This window comes from Cupressus sempervirens, chromosome 1 (assembly GCF_028749045.1).
Source record: "Cupressus sempervirens isolate cs-2001-9-10 chromosome 1, ASM2874904v1, whole genome shotgun sequence".
NCBI classification, from domain to species: Eukaryota; Viridiplantae; Streptophyta; class Pinopsida; order Cupressales; family Cupressaceae; genus Cupressus; species Cupressus sempervirens.
Window position 1 is genome coordinate 243,635,706 of NC_143118.1, and position 15,284 is coordinate 243,650,989.

Here is a 15,284-nt window from a genome sequence, read left to right on the forward strand (position 1 = left end):
ATATGGAATAGGGAATGCTTTGGGAACCTTCAATTTATGAAGAGGCTTGCTCAAGAAGATCTTGATGTCATCACAAGGGAGATTAGAGATCGCGGTTTCTCAGAGGATCTTGGCAAGGCTGAATCCCTTGCTTCTAGAGCTCTAGAAGAATGGGAACTTCGAGAGGAAATTTTTTGGAAGCAAAAGGCTAGAGTTGATTGGCTCCAAGAAGGTGATTGTAACACTGCCTTTTTCCATAAAACAGTGCAATGTCACCAGAATCAGAGCACTATCTCTTCTTTGGTTAATTCTCAAGGTATCCAACTGAATTCCTTGCCAGCTTTGTTCCAGGAGGCTATTTGGTACTTCTCTACCCTCTTCTCTGAGGACTCTCCTCCTGTTGATAATGAAGAAAATCTTATTTTGTCCTCTATTCCTTCTCTTATCACTCAGGAAATGAATGATTATCTCATGCGTCCTATTTCTTTGGAAGAGCTAGAGGAGGTGGTCTTTGGCATGCCTAAGGGGAAGGCTCCTGGTCCTGATGGCTTTCCAGTTGAATTCTTTCAAGAATTTTGGGACATCATTAATCATGATTTGTTGGAGGTGGTTAAAGAATCCTATGCTAGCAAGCAGATGCTTCGAGCTTTGAACTCTACATTCTTGACTCTTATTCCTAAGAGAGAGGGTGCTAATCAATTGGATTTTTTTAGACCAATTGCCTTATGTAATGTGGTTTACAAAGTTATTACTAAGTTGATTGCTGAGAGATTGAAAAGGTGGCTTCCCATTATTATCTCAGAAGAACAAGGTGGTTTTGTTGCTGGCAGACAACTTTTGGATGGTGTGGTTATTGCTACTGAGGCTATTCACTCTATGGCTACTTCAAGGGAGAGAGCCATGTTTGTTAAGCTGGATATGGCTAAGGCTTACGATAGAGTTAAATGGAGCTTCCTAAGGAGTATTCTTCTTTCTTTTGGATTTAGCTCTCACTGGGTGAGTTGGATTATGAGTTGTGTTACTTCTGCCTCTTTTTTTGTTCTTATTAATGGTCAACCTTCTCAACTATTTGGTGCTTCTAGAGGCCTTCGCCAGGGTGACCCTCTCTCCCCATATCTATTCATCATCATGGCTGAAGGCTTGGGCAGATTCATTAAGCATCAAGTGTCCCAGAATTCTATTCAAGGTTGGCGGTGGGGTAATGGCTTACCTTCTCTTTCCCATCTTCAATTTGTTGATGATTCTGCTCTTGTTGGTCTTGCTAGGATCAAGGAAGCTGAAGCCTTTCGACATGCTTTGGACGTTTATTTGGCAGCTTCAGGCCAGAAAGTTAATGAGCACAAATCTTCCATTTACTTTTTTAACACTCCTGATTCTATTCAGCACAAGATTGTTGGTATCCTACGGTTTCAGATAGGATCACTTCCTTTGACTTATCTTGGAATCCCTATTGCTGTTTCCAGGCAGCCACGTCTCTTCTGGCAAAATTTGATTACCAAGCTTCAGGATCAGGTAAATCATTGGACTCATAGATGGCTTTCTACTACTGCCCGGGTTACTCTTCTTCAAGCTGTTATCCAAGCTCTTCCTACTTATCGAAGCATGGTTCACGCTGCACCTATTTACTTTCTCAAGGAGTTTGATGCTCTTTCTCGGCAATTCCTTTGGAGTGGTAATTTGCGTAGTACTAAATGGAGTTTGGTTAATTGGGCAACTATTTGTAGGCCTAAAAAGGAGGGTGGTCTTGGTCTTCGATCTACTCTATTGAGTAGTCAAGCTTTGGCTACTAAACTTTATTGGTGACGGTGCTCTGGACAACATCAACTTTGGGCTCGTATTATCACTCATAAATATTTTCATGGTGCTGATCCTTGCTTTGTTTCTGCACTTCCTCTTGAAGGTCGTGGCTCAATGGTTTGGCATACTTTGAAGACAGGTGCGATGTTGGTAAAGAGGGGTCTATTTTGGATATGTAAAGGAGGTTCTCAGGCTTTGTTTTGGTCTGATGCTTGGGATGGATTCCCTTCCATTTTATCCATATACCCTCATCTTCAGCCTCTTTGTGACTCTTTTCTTGCCGCTGGATGGGATAAAGTGGCTCATTACAAGACTCCTTATCAATTGGGACCTGTTGTTGGTTACAGATGGAAGCATTCTTCTGATTGGCCTCCTGGAGGTACAGACATGGATTGTCAAGAGCTTTCTCAAATTTTGGCCTCTAGAGAGTGTTCTTCTTTGCTTGGTCCGGATGTTTTGGCTTGGGGCGGTACCTTGTCTGGTAAATATCATGTCTCTGTTGGGTATCAAGAGATAACTAGACAATTATTTGGGGATGCTGAGGTCCCTTGGTGGAAGAAAGTTTGGAATAAAGTTTCTTGGTCCAAGTGCAATTTTTTCATGTGGCTAGTGGCTCACAACAGTTGTCTTACCTGGGATAATCTTTGTAAACATGGATTTCAGGGCCCCTCTTATTGTGTTTTGTGTGGTAATGGAGAGGAGTATGTCTTCCATCTGTTCTCCCATTGCTCCTATTCTACTCAGATATGGCACCTTTGGTGGAGCGCTTGGGGTTGCTCTTGTCGGCATGCTTCCTCTTTGCCTGAGTTCTGGGCCCGCTTGGGTACTGCTCCCTCCAAGTCTTCTTTTCTCCATGCTGCTTGGATTGCTGGCCCATCTTTTATGCTTTGGCATATCTGGTTGGAGAGGAATCGTCGCATATTCCAATATGTTCAGCTTGGTGTTTTGCATCTTTGGTGGAAAATATCACATTCTCTTCAGGAAACTATTCTTGTGAAGTGTGAGCTTGATGGGGGTATGGATCCGGTTGATCTTGCTATCTGCAATTGCCTCAATTTTCATCTGCAAGATGGGGCTGCAGCTCATAGGTTTCCTTCTATGTCCAGGCAGCTTCACCATCAGAGGAAGGGTCGGATTAACCGGGATGGGCACTGGACTCCTCCTCCCTGTGGAGTTCTGAAAATTAACATTGATGGTTCTTCCCGTGGGAATCCTGGTCCGGCTGGTATTGGCGGAGTAGCTCGTTGTAGTTCTGGGGATGTTAAATTTTTCTTCTCAGTTCATAAAGGTGATTATACTAACAATCTCATGGAAGCTCAGGCTATTTTATATGCTGTGGAACAGTGTTGCGTGCGGGGATGGAGTAAGATTATCTGTGAGTCTGATTCCCAGGTGGTGGTGAACATGCTTTCTTCACAAGAGCTTGAGGATGTTAGTTGGCAGCTGGCCACTGTTGTTAAGCATATTCTTTTCTTCTCTTCCTCTTTTCAGTTCATTAGGTTCACGTATATTCCTCGTGAATGGAATAGAACTGCTGATTGTTTAGCCAAATGGGCATCTAGTCATGATCCGGGTTGGAATATTAGGGATAGGAGGCAATTGTCTTTTGAGATGGTGCAAGAATTTGATGATCTTGTTGCTTGAGATCGAGCTCCTTGTTGAGCTCTCCTTGTTGTATTCCTTTCTGTCTTAATAAAATTTTACCCCTCTTTTTGCAGAAATAAAGAAATCTTGAAGTTAAATTTCATGTGGAAAAATATTTTGATTTGTAATTTGTAATACATTTTTCTTAAGATCATTATAAACTTTTGTACAATTAAATTAATTAATTATTATATTATTAAATTTCTTTAAAAAATATTTTATTTCATATTTAACAAGACTAAAAACTAATCTAGTTGAATAGTATATCATACTTATTTTCATAAATAAGTTTCTAAAAATTTATTAGAATATAATAACTTTTTTAATAAATCTTAATATCAAAATTTTAAATTATACATTTTATTATAGAACATCTATTATAATCTTTCTTCTTTATCATAATTTTTTTAAAAATCAATTAAAAATAAGAAACTACAAACACAATCATACTTAAAAACTCTTCTTATAAATAAAAAATAAATAAATATACTAGAAAAGAAAAGAAAACCTATAAGAAAAACTCACCTTATGTTTTTATTTAAATCATCAAAAAGAGATAAAGATTTCAATGAAGAGATTGGTGGATCATGTACCTCAAATTAAAATAAGACAAGAGTTCGCTGTATAAAAATCCTGGTGTAGCACTCTCGCATTTAAAGTATTGCCGACATGTTACTATTCTTTCTCACGTCAGCGATAATGCAATTTGGTGGTGATCACTTGCAGAGATGGATTTGGCTTTTGATTGACGGCAGTCTGCAGGCTTCTGGCACGGTTAGTACGGATACTTAATTGATCAACGCGTCTGTCCTTCCTCGCTGGGTCACGTTGTACGAAATCCTCGCTAAGGAACGGAACGGGTTTGAGAAGGCACTGGCTAGCCGGGTGCATTTTCGTGGCTATTTAGCCAGTGCCTTTTTCGGAAGACGGTCAGAGTTCAAATTTCCGTCTTTATCTTTTCATTTTTATTTACATCTCCGTCTTAAATATATTGGATTGTACCTCTTACTAGATTTTCTTTTAACTGGCGATGCTGCAGTTAAAGCTCTTACAGAGTTAAACAGAACGTTGTCCCTCAACAGCTGGATTTCGGATCCTTGCTTTGGTTTACCCTGGGAAGGAATCATCTATAAACATGTCTCGAACGCCATAAGGATTTTCAAGATGTGAGTTTAGTTTCTAATGTTTTCTTTTTCCCATTTGTATTTGATATTCGATGGAATTATGAATTTGAAGATTGATGCTGTCCGTTCTGTCCGTCAATTATGAAACTTCAGTTTCACTGCCATCAATCTCTCCTCGACAACACTCTGTTCAAAATAGAGTGTGTTTTTGTTGAGAAGAGTGTGTTATGTGTGATGTTTATTCAATGTGGGTGTATTTGAATTAATGATTAATTACTTGCATTGACGTGAAATGTGCTGATGCTAAGATCAACAGAGTCTGGTTTGATTTGGCTAATAGGTTCTATTCCTATTTCATGCAGAGACTTGTCGGGAAGGCAGCTGCAAGGAACGATACCTCCGAGTTTTGGAGAGTTAAGGGAACTCGTTTTACTGTAAGTTTCAAGTTTTTAATTTTCGTACCAGTAGGAAATCAAGATATTACTGCTCCCGCATCCTTGCAAAGTCATTTCCTGCAGTCATTGCAGTCCAGGAAACCAAACTTATTTTCGGCATTTTGTCAAACAGTTTACCTGCCTTGTGCACATTTCTGCATTTTGCACACGTCTCCAAATCCATCAATCTCCATACCCTGTTCCTATTTTAGGACGTTCAGGGAAAATGTTGGCAAAGTTTGTGGAATGAGGCTTTACACCAGCCAATTGCATTTGCTTAAAAGTCTTCAAGGGATTTCGACAAAACCCTTTTGTGGATATTCTGCTATCATTGCAGCCCATGCGAGAGCATCTCTCTCAGACATTTATTCAAATAGTTCATGTGCGTTGTGTATGTTTCCGCATTTGCCATTATAACGCTCAACAAAACCCCATTTTCAATTATCCTCTGGTGGACAAGCAAAGCCTGTTCTAGTCTGGTTTTACGCCCGTGGACCGCGTTTTCTTTAACATTACCAAAGCCTTCTTAACAAAAACCACAAAACCTGACAAAAACCTCTTCTCCACTATGCTTTGACGGATGGCCATACCCTGTTCCAGACCTCTCGTATTTTAGTATTGATATTCCATCAGACAATGTCTTCTTCATTCATTTCGTCAAACGTTTTACCTGCAGCACCCAAACTATTGCACTTGAATTGAATGTTTATCAGATCATTCTGAAAAATGCGAATCCCATACGTGGGAATGGGTTTTCTTACCCTTTTAAACCGAGAGGCTTATATGTGACAGCTTTGTTCCTGGATTTCATTCCCACTTAAATTTTTTTATTTCCGGTTGTTTATATTTTTTTGAATCTTTAATTTTTTAATAATTTTTTCGGACAATTAGTTATCAGATTTGTCTTTTTGATAATTTAGAAACTTCTCAAATCTTTTGCATGTCTGCTTGCCCGCCATAAAATAGTTGTTTTAATTTACATTTTTCAAAAGCACTCAGCAAATGTGAAAGCTCATGACGATGGAGTGAAGATAATCGAAGAGGAAGAAGTTTTTGTCATGTTTGCCTTTAGAAAGAACCAGACTCCTCCTTCTCTATCAAAGTATCAATTCTTCTCTAGATATGTTCACACGTACCTTTCCCACCCAGCTAACTTTAAATCTATCAAATGTGTTGGATTTTCTGAAGAGAGGAATGGAAGTTTGTTAAGAGATAAGGCCATTTTTCAAAGAGCCTTACTCAAATTTTTCATTCCTTCCATCCAATGCATTATCATGAAACAATCAAAAGAGGGATTACAAGAAAAGAAAAGAAAGGTAAACTGAAATGTCTGGTTTAAGGCTATGCTTTTTTAGTTTGGTACAAATTCCCCCCCTCTGCAAGTGTCACTGTGCTCTATTACGATGATATCATATTAGTGGACTTTATGTGATCTGCATTTTGGAATAAGGATATTGGTATTATATTATATGTGACCAGATTCTTCAAGCCATAATTATTAGTATATGAATCTCATCTTAGATCTTTTTTATCAAATTCTTGTGGATACAATTACGCTGAGACAATTTTATTTGTAGATTGTGGATGAGAAAGAATTAATATCAATACAGAAAGGAAATATTTAGGCAATATTTTAGTGTGGATGTGGTCTTTTATGAACACAATTCACAAATAAATAGTTATATTTTTTTGTATTTTTTGACATTAATTTCTTTTATTTATATGAGATATTAATTTTGGCACATTATATTAGACCTTTTTGATTTTTGACAATTAGCTACAAGATTTATTTCTATTTTTTCTAATTTTAAAAAATTTCAATAATTAAATTTTCATCTGCAATTAATTATTTTGTAGAACCTTACATTGGATTTGATAAATGGTAGCTTGGCTCTCAAAATATATTTGTGAGGGTCATTTGACACTTTTTCTTAAACCAATTAGGGTCCGTTTGGTAGATGGAATTAGAATGGAATTGGCATTCAGAATTCTAAAAAAAATTTAATCCATTGTTTGGGTCCACACAATCGGAATTGGAATTGGGAAAAAGTGGAATCCGGTATCCTCATTTGACCCCCAAAACAAGGATTCCAAATTTCTTTAAATACTTGTTATTTGGAATTCTCGTTTTAATTCCCATTTTTTGAAAATGAGGATTTCAACTAAAGTAAAATTTAATTGGGTTTGACTTCCGGATGCTCATTTGGGGGCACTTTTTTTTGCACTAATTTTTGAAATTTAATTTTTTTAAATGGGGGGAAAATTTTCCGCTATTACTTGCTCATATATTTGCCACTGTTGAGTAATTTATTAGGCTTTTTCCGCCTGATTCGTCTCAGTAGTTACTGCAAAAAAGTTTGGTGAAATAAATTTTTCACATACATTGTTTCTCAGTTAAATGAATCGTATGTAGGACAAAAACAATCTACTCTGTTGATTTTTTTCTAGCGTAAAAGTGTTCCTAGGTAAGATTTCGTAAAATTTTAATATAAACATTTAGACTTTGCACCTGTGAGTTTGAATGTTGTGATGATCAAATTTTTTATTGGATCTCTACAAATATATATTTTTTAATGGGATGTTTCTGACTCTTATTTCATCAATTCTTGTGATTCGGATTCATTCAACGAGACTTGAACAATATACGTACTTCATATCAGTACTTATGTGAATTATAATCAATGGTATTTTTTTTATAGAGCAAGAGTCACAAGAGTTTTAGTATCCATTAATACAATCTCGTCCTCATCCGTTATGATAATGTTTACTTTCAACATGACTTAATCTTTTTATACTTGTTAAAAATGTTTGGACTTCAACAAACCAAATAAGTATTGAATTTTTTTGCATGATGATAATGCTACAACTAGATGATAATATTTTGCATGTTATTTTGGCTAGTATTCCAATTCCACAATGTGCAACCAAACGGAGGAAATCTGTATTCTCACAATGAATTCTTGATCAACCAAACAGTCCCAAATTGGATTCCCTAATCATAATCTGGATTCCAAGTTTCAGAATCCCAAAGCCAGCATTTCGAATGCCAATGCTTAATTTATATTCCAGCAACCAAACAGGCCCTTAGGGAATTTGTATCATTTTAAGAATTCAACAAGGTTCCAACTTCTAGATGTTTCCCAATCAATAGACCCTGAAGGAGAATTGTGAGCAGAAGGTTGAATGATCAACATATTCTCTTTGATATACAACACAACGGTAACTTGTGAGACTCTCATGTGGGAGGTCTCGAGTTTGAATTCATTTAACACATACAAATGATTGATTACAATAAAAAACAATAATTAATATAGGCTTTGGTTGTTTACCGATAAAAAAAAACTCGTGAAACATCATATTAACATGTTTTACTTTATCGCTAAATAAGTGATTATTTTGCTCCTTCCATAAGGACCAACTCCCATATATAAAAGTTTGGCACTAGATTTATTTTTTAAAAGGATGTTTGGGGGGTGGGTGGGGGTCGGGAAGCTCAATTCTCCATAAAAGGATGATTGCATTTTAGTTCATAATTAATTAATCTAGCTATATTTTTGATATGTAAATGAATATATCTTTTTATGTTAAATATGATATCTTTATTTGTTTATATGGGATTATCATTTTATAAGCTCTCTATTTGATCATTTACAAATGCTCCAATTTGTGTTTATGCATGTATTCCCATTTCATTTCAAATTTATATAAATTTTTTTTGCTTACATTAGATTTGATAAATAGTAGATTGGCTCTCAAAATATAAATTTGTGAGGGTCATTTGATGGTAGGCTTGTCTAAGGTTTATGTCTACACCTTCAAGGTCTTTTTTTCTTAAGATCAAAATTAAGTTTATTAATTTTATTTGTAGTGCCTCTCCCATTTGACTTTTGTAAGTCGTCTTGATGGATGCAACCTTATTGATCTTTTGTTGTGATGGGATCATGATTGTGACCTTGAGTGGTCTACACCGTTGAGGTGTTTGGATTTATGTTTCTTTATCAGTTGCGTTGATTATGCTTTTGATTGATCTTTGAGATTATGATGTGATTTTTGGTTCACTGAGGTTTGTGCCAGTGGTTACTAGGATCAATGTGGTATCATGAGGTTGTTTTATGATTACCTTGAGATGTGTGCAGAGATTGCTCTGTGTACTATTACCATGCTACACGGGACTAGGTTCCTGTAGCGGTGGTTAGTCATGTTTATGACTATGGTTGTTTATATGTTTTTAAATGCCTTTTCAATGCAGAGTAATCAATCATTATTAAATGCTTAAGTAATTAGAATGGATTGCTCTTGTTGGATTATTTGGTTATGTGCTACGGACATTTACCTTGTTTTATTTTGATCTGAGAGATATCTATTCTTATGTGATGTTTTACATTTGAGATGACCTAAGGGTCAAATGTTACACTTTGATTCCAGTATCATAGATGTTATACTACTATGTTGTTCAGTTAATCATATTGCATGATGATGCCATTTTGAGATGACAGTGTGTTTTATGATGATATCTGGTTATCTTGTATTTGGACATACCTTTGATTATGTTATGTGATGGATTTAATGCTATGGTTATTTACTTCATTCTTGCATTGTTATGCTTTATGCGAACGTGAGTGATGTAAATAGATTATTTTAGTATAATTAAATAAATGGTTAAATTAGGTGATTTAATGCATTTATTGCTTCGGCTATGTTATTATATGCAATTGCACTTGATCGTGTTGTTTAGTGTGCAAGATTAGATCCCTGGCAGTGGCACATGGAGTTAGTGATTCAGCCATTCATATTTTACCAATGTCGTCCTTATATGGTCGATGTATCTTTTATTAAATGTTTAATTTAAACCTTTCGGTGATTATTAAATTCGAACTCATTTGCATTATGTGATTAGACCAGTAAGCGTGTCTGTGCATTTAGAGGTTCACATTGTCGCGAAAGTTGTTAAGGGATTTCTGTGTTTTTGGGTTTTCAGGCTTTTTAATTGATTTATTTTAATTTCTGGCAGCTTTGCCATAGATGAATTCCTATTTATAGGAATAGCTTGTTTTCGTTTGGGTCGATTCGAGATTTAACTAGGTTGGCTGGTTATTTGCCCTAATCGATTATTCACTCAAAAAGTTAATAAGTATCCAAAGAGGAATTTAATTCCTCACTTCTCACTTTCAAATTGGAAAGTTGGAGAGTAAAACTCAAAATCCTCTTCAGGAGGATTTATTGTTTTGTTCGTTGTGGGAGCTATGGGCGTGGGATCGTCGCGAGGTTGGGCTCGTTGGATCAGCTCGAGAAAACTTTGGATTGCCGCGATTTTCAGCTACTTCTGTGGGATATTTATTTTATGGTTCAGATTCCCGTTTTGCCCTTTTGGCTTTGAGGTAGGGCTTTCCTGTTTTATTGTTTCTGCTCCGTTTCTACTTCTGTTTTTGGTAGCCGTTTGTTTGGAGGCTGAGAACTAGTGTTCCCCTCCGTTTCTGTATGCTAGTTCTACCCGGTTGGGCGGGTATGAACATTTTCCTATTTTTTGGGAGGAGGGTTTGGAGTTTTGCACTGTTATGCTGGCCGTTTTTGCATACGGTGTTCGATTTCATTTATTTTTGGATTTTTTGGGTTTTTGAACCCAAAGGCCAAATGGGTTTTAATTTTGAAGTTTTCCAAATTTTTAGAGTTTTTACCTCTTTTGCGTGCTGCCCTGTTTTTTCGAGTTTTTTTGGCACAATGTGGGTCGTGGATTTGGATGATCCGTTTGGATATCAGTCAAACCACTTTTGCACTTTTATGTTGCATTGGAATGCATGATGCATCCGTACTCCAGACATTGCGTTCGGTTGAGTGATTTTATACCTGATATGGTGTCCTTTTGACCTTTGCTTTTGTTCCGTAAACGTTAGGATTCGTGTAGAATCCATACTCTCGGATTGAGGCCGGTTGAGTGAGTTCACGATGTTTGGTCCTGTTACATCATTGGGATTTGTGCAGAATCCATACTCTTGGATTGAGGCCGGTTGAGTGATATCATGATGTATGATTTTATTGGCATTGGGATTCATGTAGAATCCGTCCTTCCCATGTTGCTTTCAGTTGGGTGTTTTCTTTGCATTGTGTTCTCATTCCTGTCCTTGTGTTATGATCTTCGTGATGGTGGTGCGCCACACACGAGTACGTACGCGTACATTTGTTGGGTGACTTGCGAGGCCCAATCTTTCGTGGATTTGCTAGAAGTTATGATCATTGGGGTTGGGATGGGAGTATGCATGCCCACGGGCACTTGTCGTAGGATGAGCATGGGTAGGGTAGGGTAGCATATGGAGGGGGCTTCTACCTCACAGCCTGGTGATCATTGTGCCCAGAGGGTTGGCGAAGGAAGCTATAATTAAGTGAAAATTAAATAAAATGTGTGACTGGTAATAAAACTTAAGATAATAAAAAGGTTTGGGGTACAAGAGCCTTTTCGTTGAGGGATGTTGAATCTGCACAAGTCCTAGCTTGGGCTTTTTGATGCCAAGCGACTCTCCATGATGTTAGTCCCTACATAGTACCCAATTGAGCGTCTGACCAGGACCTGTACTCTTTGCATTGTCTTAGGTTCTTGGTTGCAGCCATCATATTGTTTGGCGTGAGTGTTAGCCTTGGATGTTGTGCTTTATGTGTGTTTGTGGTTGGATCATTATCTCCATCAGCACGGCGGGTGTGGACCTACGGGTGCCACGTGGTTAGGAGGCGTAGCTACCTTCACCACTGCTAGGGACCGGTGTATAGAGACGATCTTTGTCCTAGTGCGATCGTTGTTGGATGTTTTCACTTGGTACTTTGGGTTTCGGAGTATGCTTTCTTGTGATTTATGCTTTCATTGGGATGCTTGTATATCATGTTTAGATGATGTTATTTTATTTGACGCATTTCCTTATTATGATGATTAGCATATGATTAGATGATATGATTTGCTTTAGTAGTATATCTGTTGCGTACTGTTGTTTAGCATGTGATAGGTGATGTTATCTACTGTAGGATTATCTTATGCGTTATCACTAGCATGTTAGATTTCCTTATGCTTATATTGTTGCATGTTTTAGTAGTGACATCCTTATTACGACAGTACTGACGATCTGGTCGGTGGCTTGGGATGTTACGCGCGGGGGATGGCTGGGACCCACGATGGTCTTATGATGCTATTGACGGTTAGGAGGAACTGTGTACTTAGTTTGGTTGTTTTGTTCCTGAGATGTATTTCTGTACATTGTGATGTTGTATTTTGTTCACTGCGATGTTTAATTCAGTGTGTTCTTTGTTGCTGTAGTTTAGATGGATAGATGTTCTCCTTTCTGTGTTGTTCTTGCACTCGAGCGTTCATTCCTCGAGTCGTCATGGATCTGGTACTCCCCGGTGTGGAGGTTCTTTTGTCAGTCTTTTCCCGTTTTTGAGTTCTGGAAGTGTTTTTACTTTCTTTGGGTGACATTTGTTCAGCATTGTGCGACACTGATAAAGTATCGCACACCCATAGAAAGAATGTCGTACGATACTATAAAGTGTCGCATGCATTACTAGAGAAATGTCGTACGACACTGGAAGAGTATCGCATGGCTTTATGAGAAATGTCGCGCGATACTTTTCCAGTATCGCACGCCTTCTTGAGTAGTGTCGCACTCAGTAAGGGAGAAGTGTCGCCCTCCCTTAGTAAAAAGTGTCGCACGGTTTTTGTGAAAAACCTGCGCGTGCTATCAGCGGGCACTTTTCTTCGTGATCCGATCTTTTTGAGAGTAGTTTTGGATACCCTTTTGGGCGTTCTTCGACCCTATGTTGTTGCATTTTGAATTCTGTCGGTTTCTCTTGAAATCGAGTTTTCGTGTTTTTGTTTTAGTCTCTTGGGGTTTAAAATATATCGTTTAAGTATAAGTTGATGTATATTTAATTCCTTATACTTAAGATATATTTTAATATATGCGACAATCGTTTGAGATAGGTTTCAGACCTCTCGGAGATAAGTTATGGATTCTAGGAAATTTCAGGGCTTCAGAAATCCAGACTTAGCCAATTTTCAGGGCTTCAGGATTTCAGGCTTAGCCAAATTTTGGGATTCTACATTTTACCCCAGCTTGGTGTTTTGTTGATGAGTGCTTGTTTCTTGTGCCCTCATCTTGTTGTGGTGGTTGTTGGCTTTGTTTGTGTGTGTCAGTTTGGTAGTGGCGTTCGGAGATTCGTTGGTTGCCGGGATTGTGTTGAAGTCTTCCGTTGTGATCTTTGTGATCCTTGTATGATGTTGTCTTTTGCATTCATACTTGTAAAAAAAAAAAAAAATCTTGGCTTGAGTTGAATCCTTGTTTCCAAGGATCTCCGGGCGGGGCATTACATTATTGGTTTATACTTTTTATTCTTTAATTGTAACAGGTGGATATAATTTGGTAGAATCTAGTTTGAAGTTTCTCATATCTATGTTGTACTTTTTTTTATCAAGGGAAAAATATTACAAAAGTAAGGTTTCAAGATGTATGTTTTATGATTTTATTTTTCTTATTATTTAAATATCTCACTATGTATCTCATGTTTAATATAGAAGTATATAAAACAAATGGATAATCTCCAACAACAAATGAAAAAGATTATTTGAGGGGGACTAAGATTATTGCATGTCAAAATCCTAGAGATTTTAACAAAAAGTTGATGCACATCTAAAGGATAAATAATCTAGTTTCCATATAGAATTTCATCATATCCTAAATGAAAGTAAAATGATGATTAAGATTAAAATGAGACATCTAGATACAATAATGGATGAAAGATTAGTATTTAAGCACGTATTTAAGCACAATTAGTGAGAGGCCTTTACATATTTGGAAACTTTTCTCTCCCATAATGGTAGAAAAATATGCTTTCATCTCACTATTGAACTCTTATTGGTTTCTTATTTATGTGTTAGAGGATTGCAATATCTTGTAAGAATTTTGCAAATTTACTAACAGATTTTTTTTGTTAGTATGTTTCTTCAGAAAGTTAAAATTTTTCAAGTTAAGATTACAAGCCCTAGTTCTACTAGACATGGGAGAGTTCCACAATATGTTTTCTCATTTATGAATTAATTTTTTTATTTCTTATAATATGTTTAAATTGTGAAAATCCAATGAAAATAGACTCACATAAGAAAAATTACATATTAACCTCTCTTTTTTGAACTTCACAAAATGAAATGCCTATCTTATTTTATTGAGAAAATGTTAAATTAGTTATAAATAATTATATTAAATGTACAAATGGATTGATAAAACTCTACCAAATCAAACTTATAAGATTTTTTTATTTTTTTTTTCGACTTTTATGTAGTATTACAATTTTTAACAAGTTAAATTGCCATTCGTTGTGAAATTTGTGATTGTTTAACCTTATGGAAATTCTCATCATATGCTTCTTTAAAACAAGCTCTTGTATGACATTGATATACTTATATTTTCATATGTATTCTTTTTAGGTCACTCAATGACAACGATTTCAACGAAACAATGCCAAATCTAACAAATCTCTCCAAATTAGAGACTTTGTAAGTGTGCACCAAGTATTCAATTAATAAGACTTTTAATTTTATCCTTTTTTTAAATCAACATGTTCATTCCATTTCTATAAATATTAAATATATGGGACTTATAAAGTGTATATTGTTGTGCACATAAACATGATATAATCTTATTTACAAAGGTTATGTTCAAGATTTATTTACTTGACGTATGAACAAATTTATATATTTAGATACATCATAACAAAAATTAATTCTTGAAAAGGGTAAAACTTATGATTTGATTAAAATAAAATTAGCATTGATATTTATTTCTTATAAATGCCACTATATATATAAAAGGTTTCATTTACAAGTATAATTTATTAAATAATTTTAGATATTTAAAAGTTGAAATATTTTGTAAACTAATAAAATTAATTAATGTGCAGACATCTTCAAAATAATTCTTTATCAGGTGAAATCCCAGATTGGTTATCTACACTTCCTCATCTCGAAGAGTTGTAAGTTTCTCCCATCCATATGTTTTTCTTTGTTAGGTTTTGTAGGTAATACAAATGAGTTGGTTGAGGGTTATTAGATTGTTGTCTAGTCCAACTAGAGTTAATCTTATTAAAGCTTCTTATTGGCTTCTTATATTATTGCACTTGTTGAAAATATTCGCCTTTTATATTGTTAGATCTCTAAAAATTTAGCCTTACGAACATGCTAATGACATATTTTCTAAAAAACAGTCTCATTAGCATACTTCTATTAGCATAAGTATTGATATGCAATCACTCCACAAAAACCAATTCATTTTTT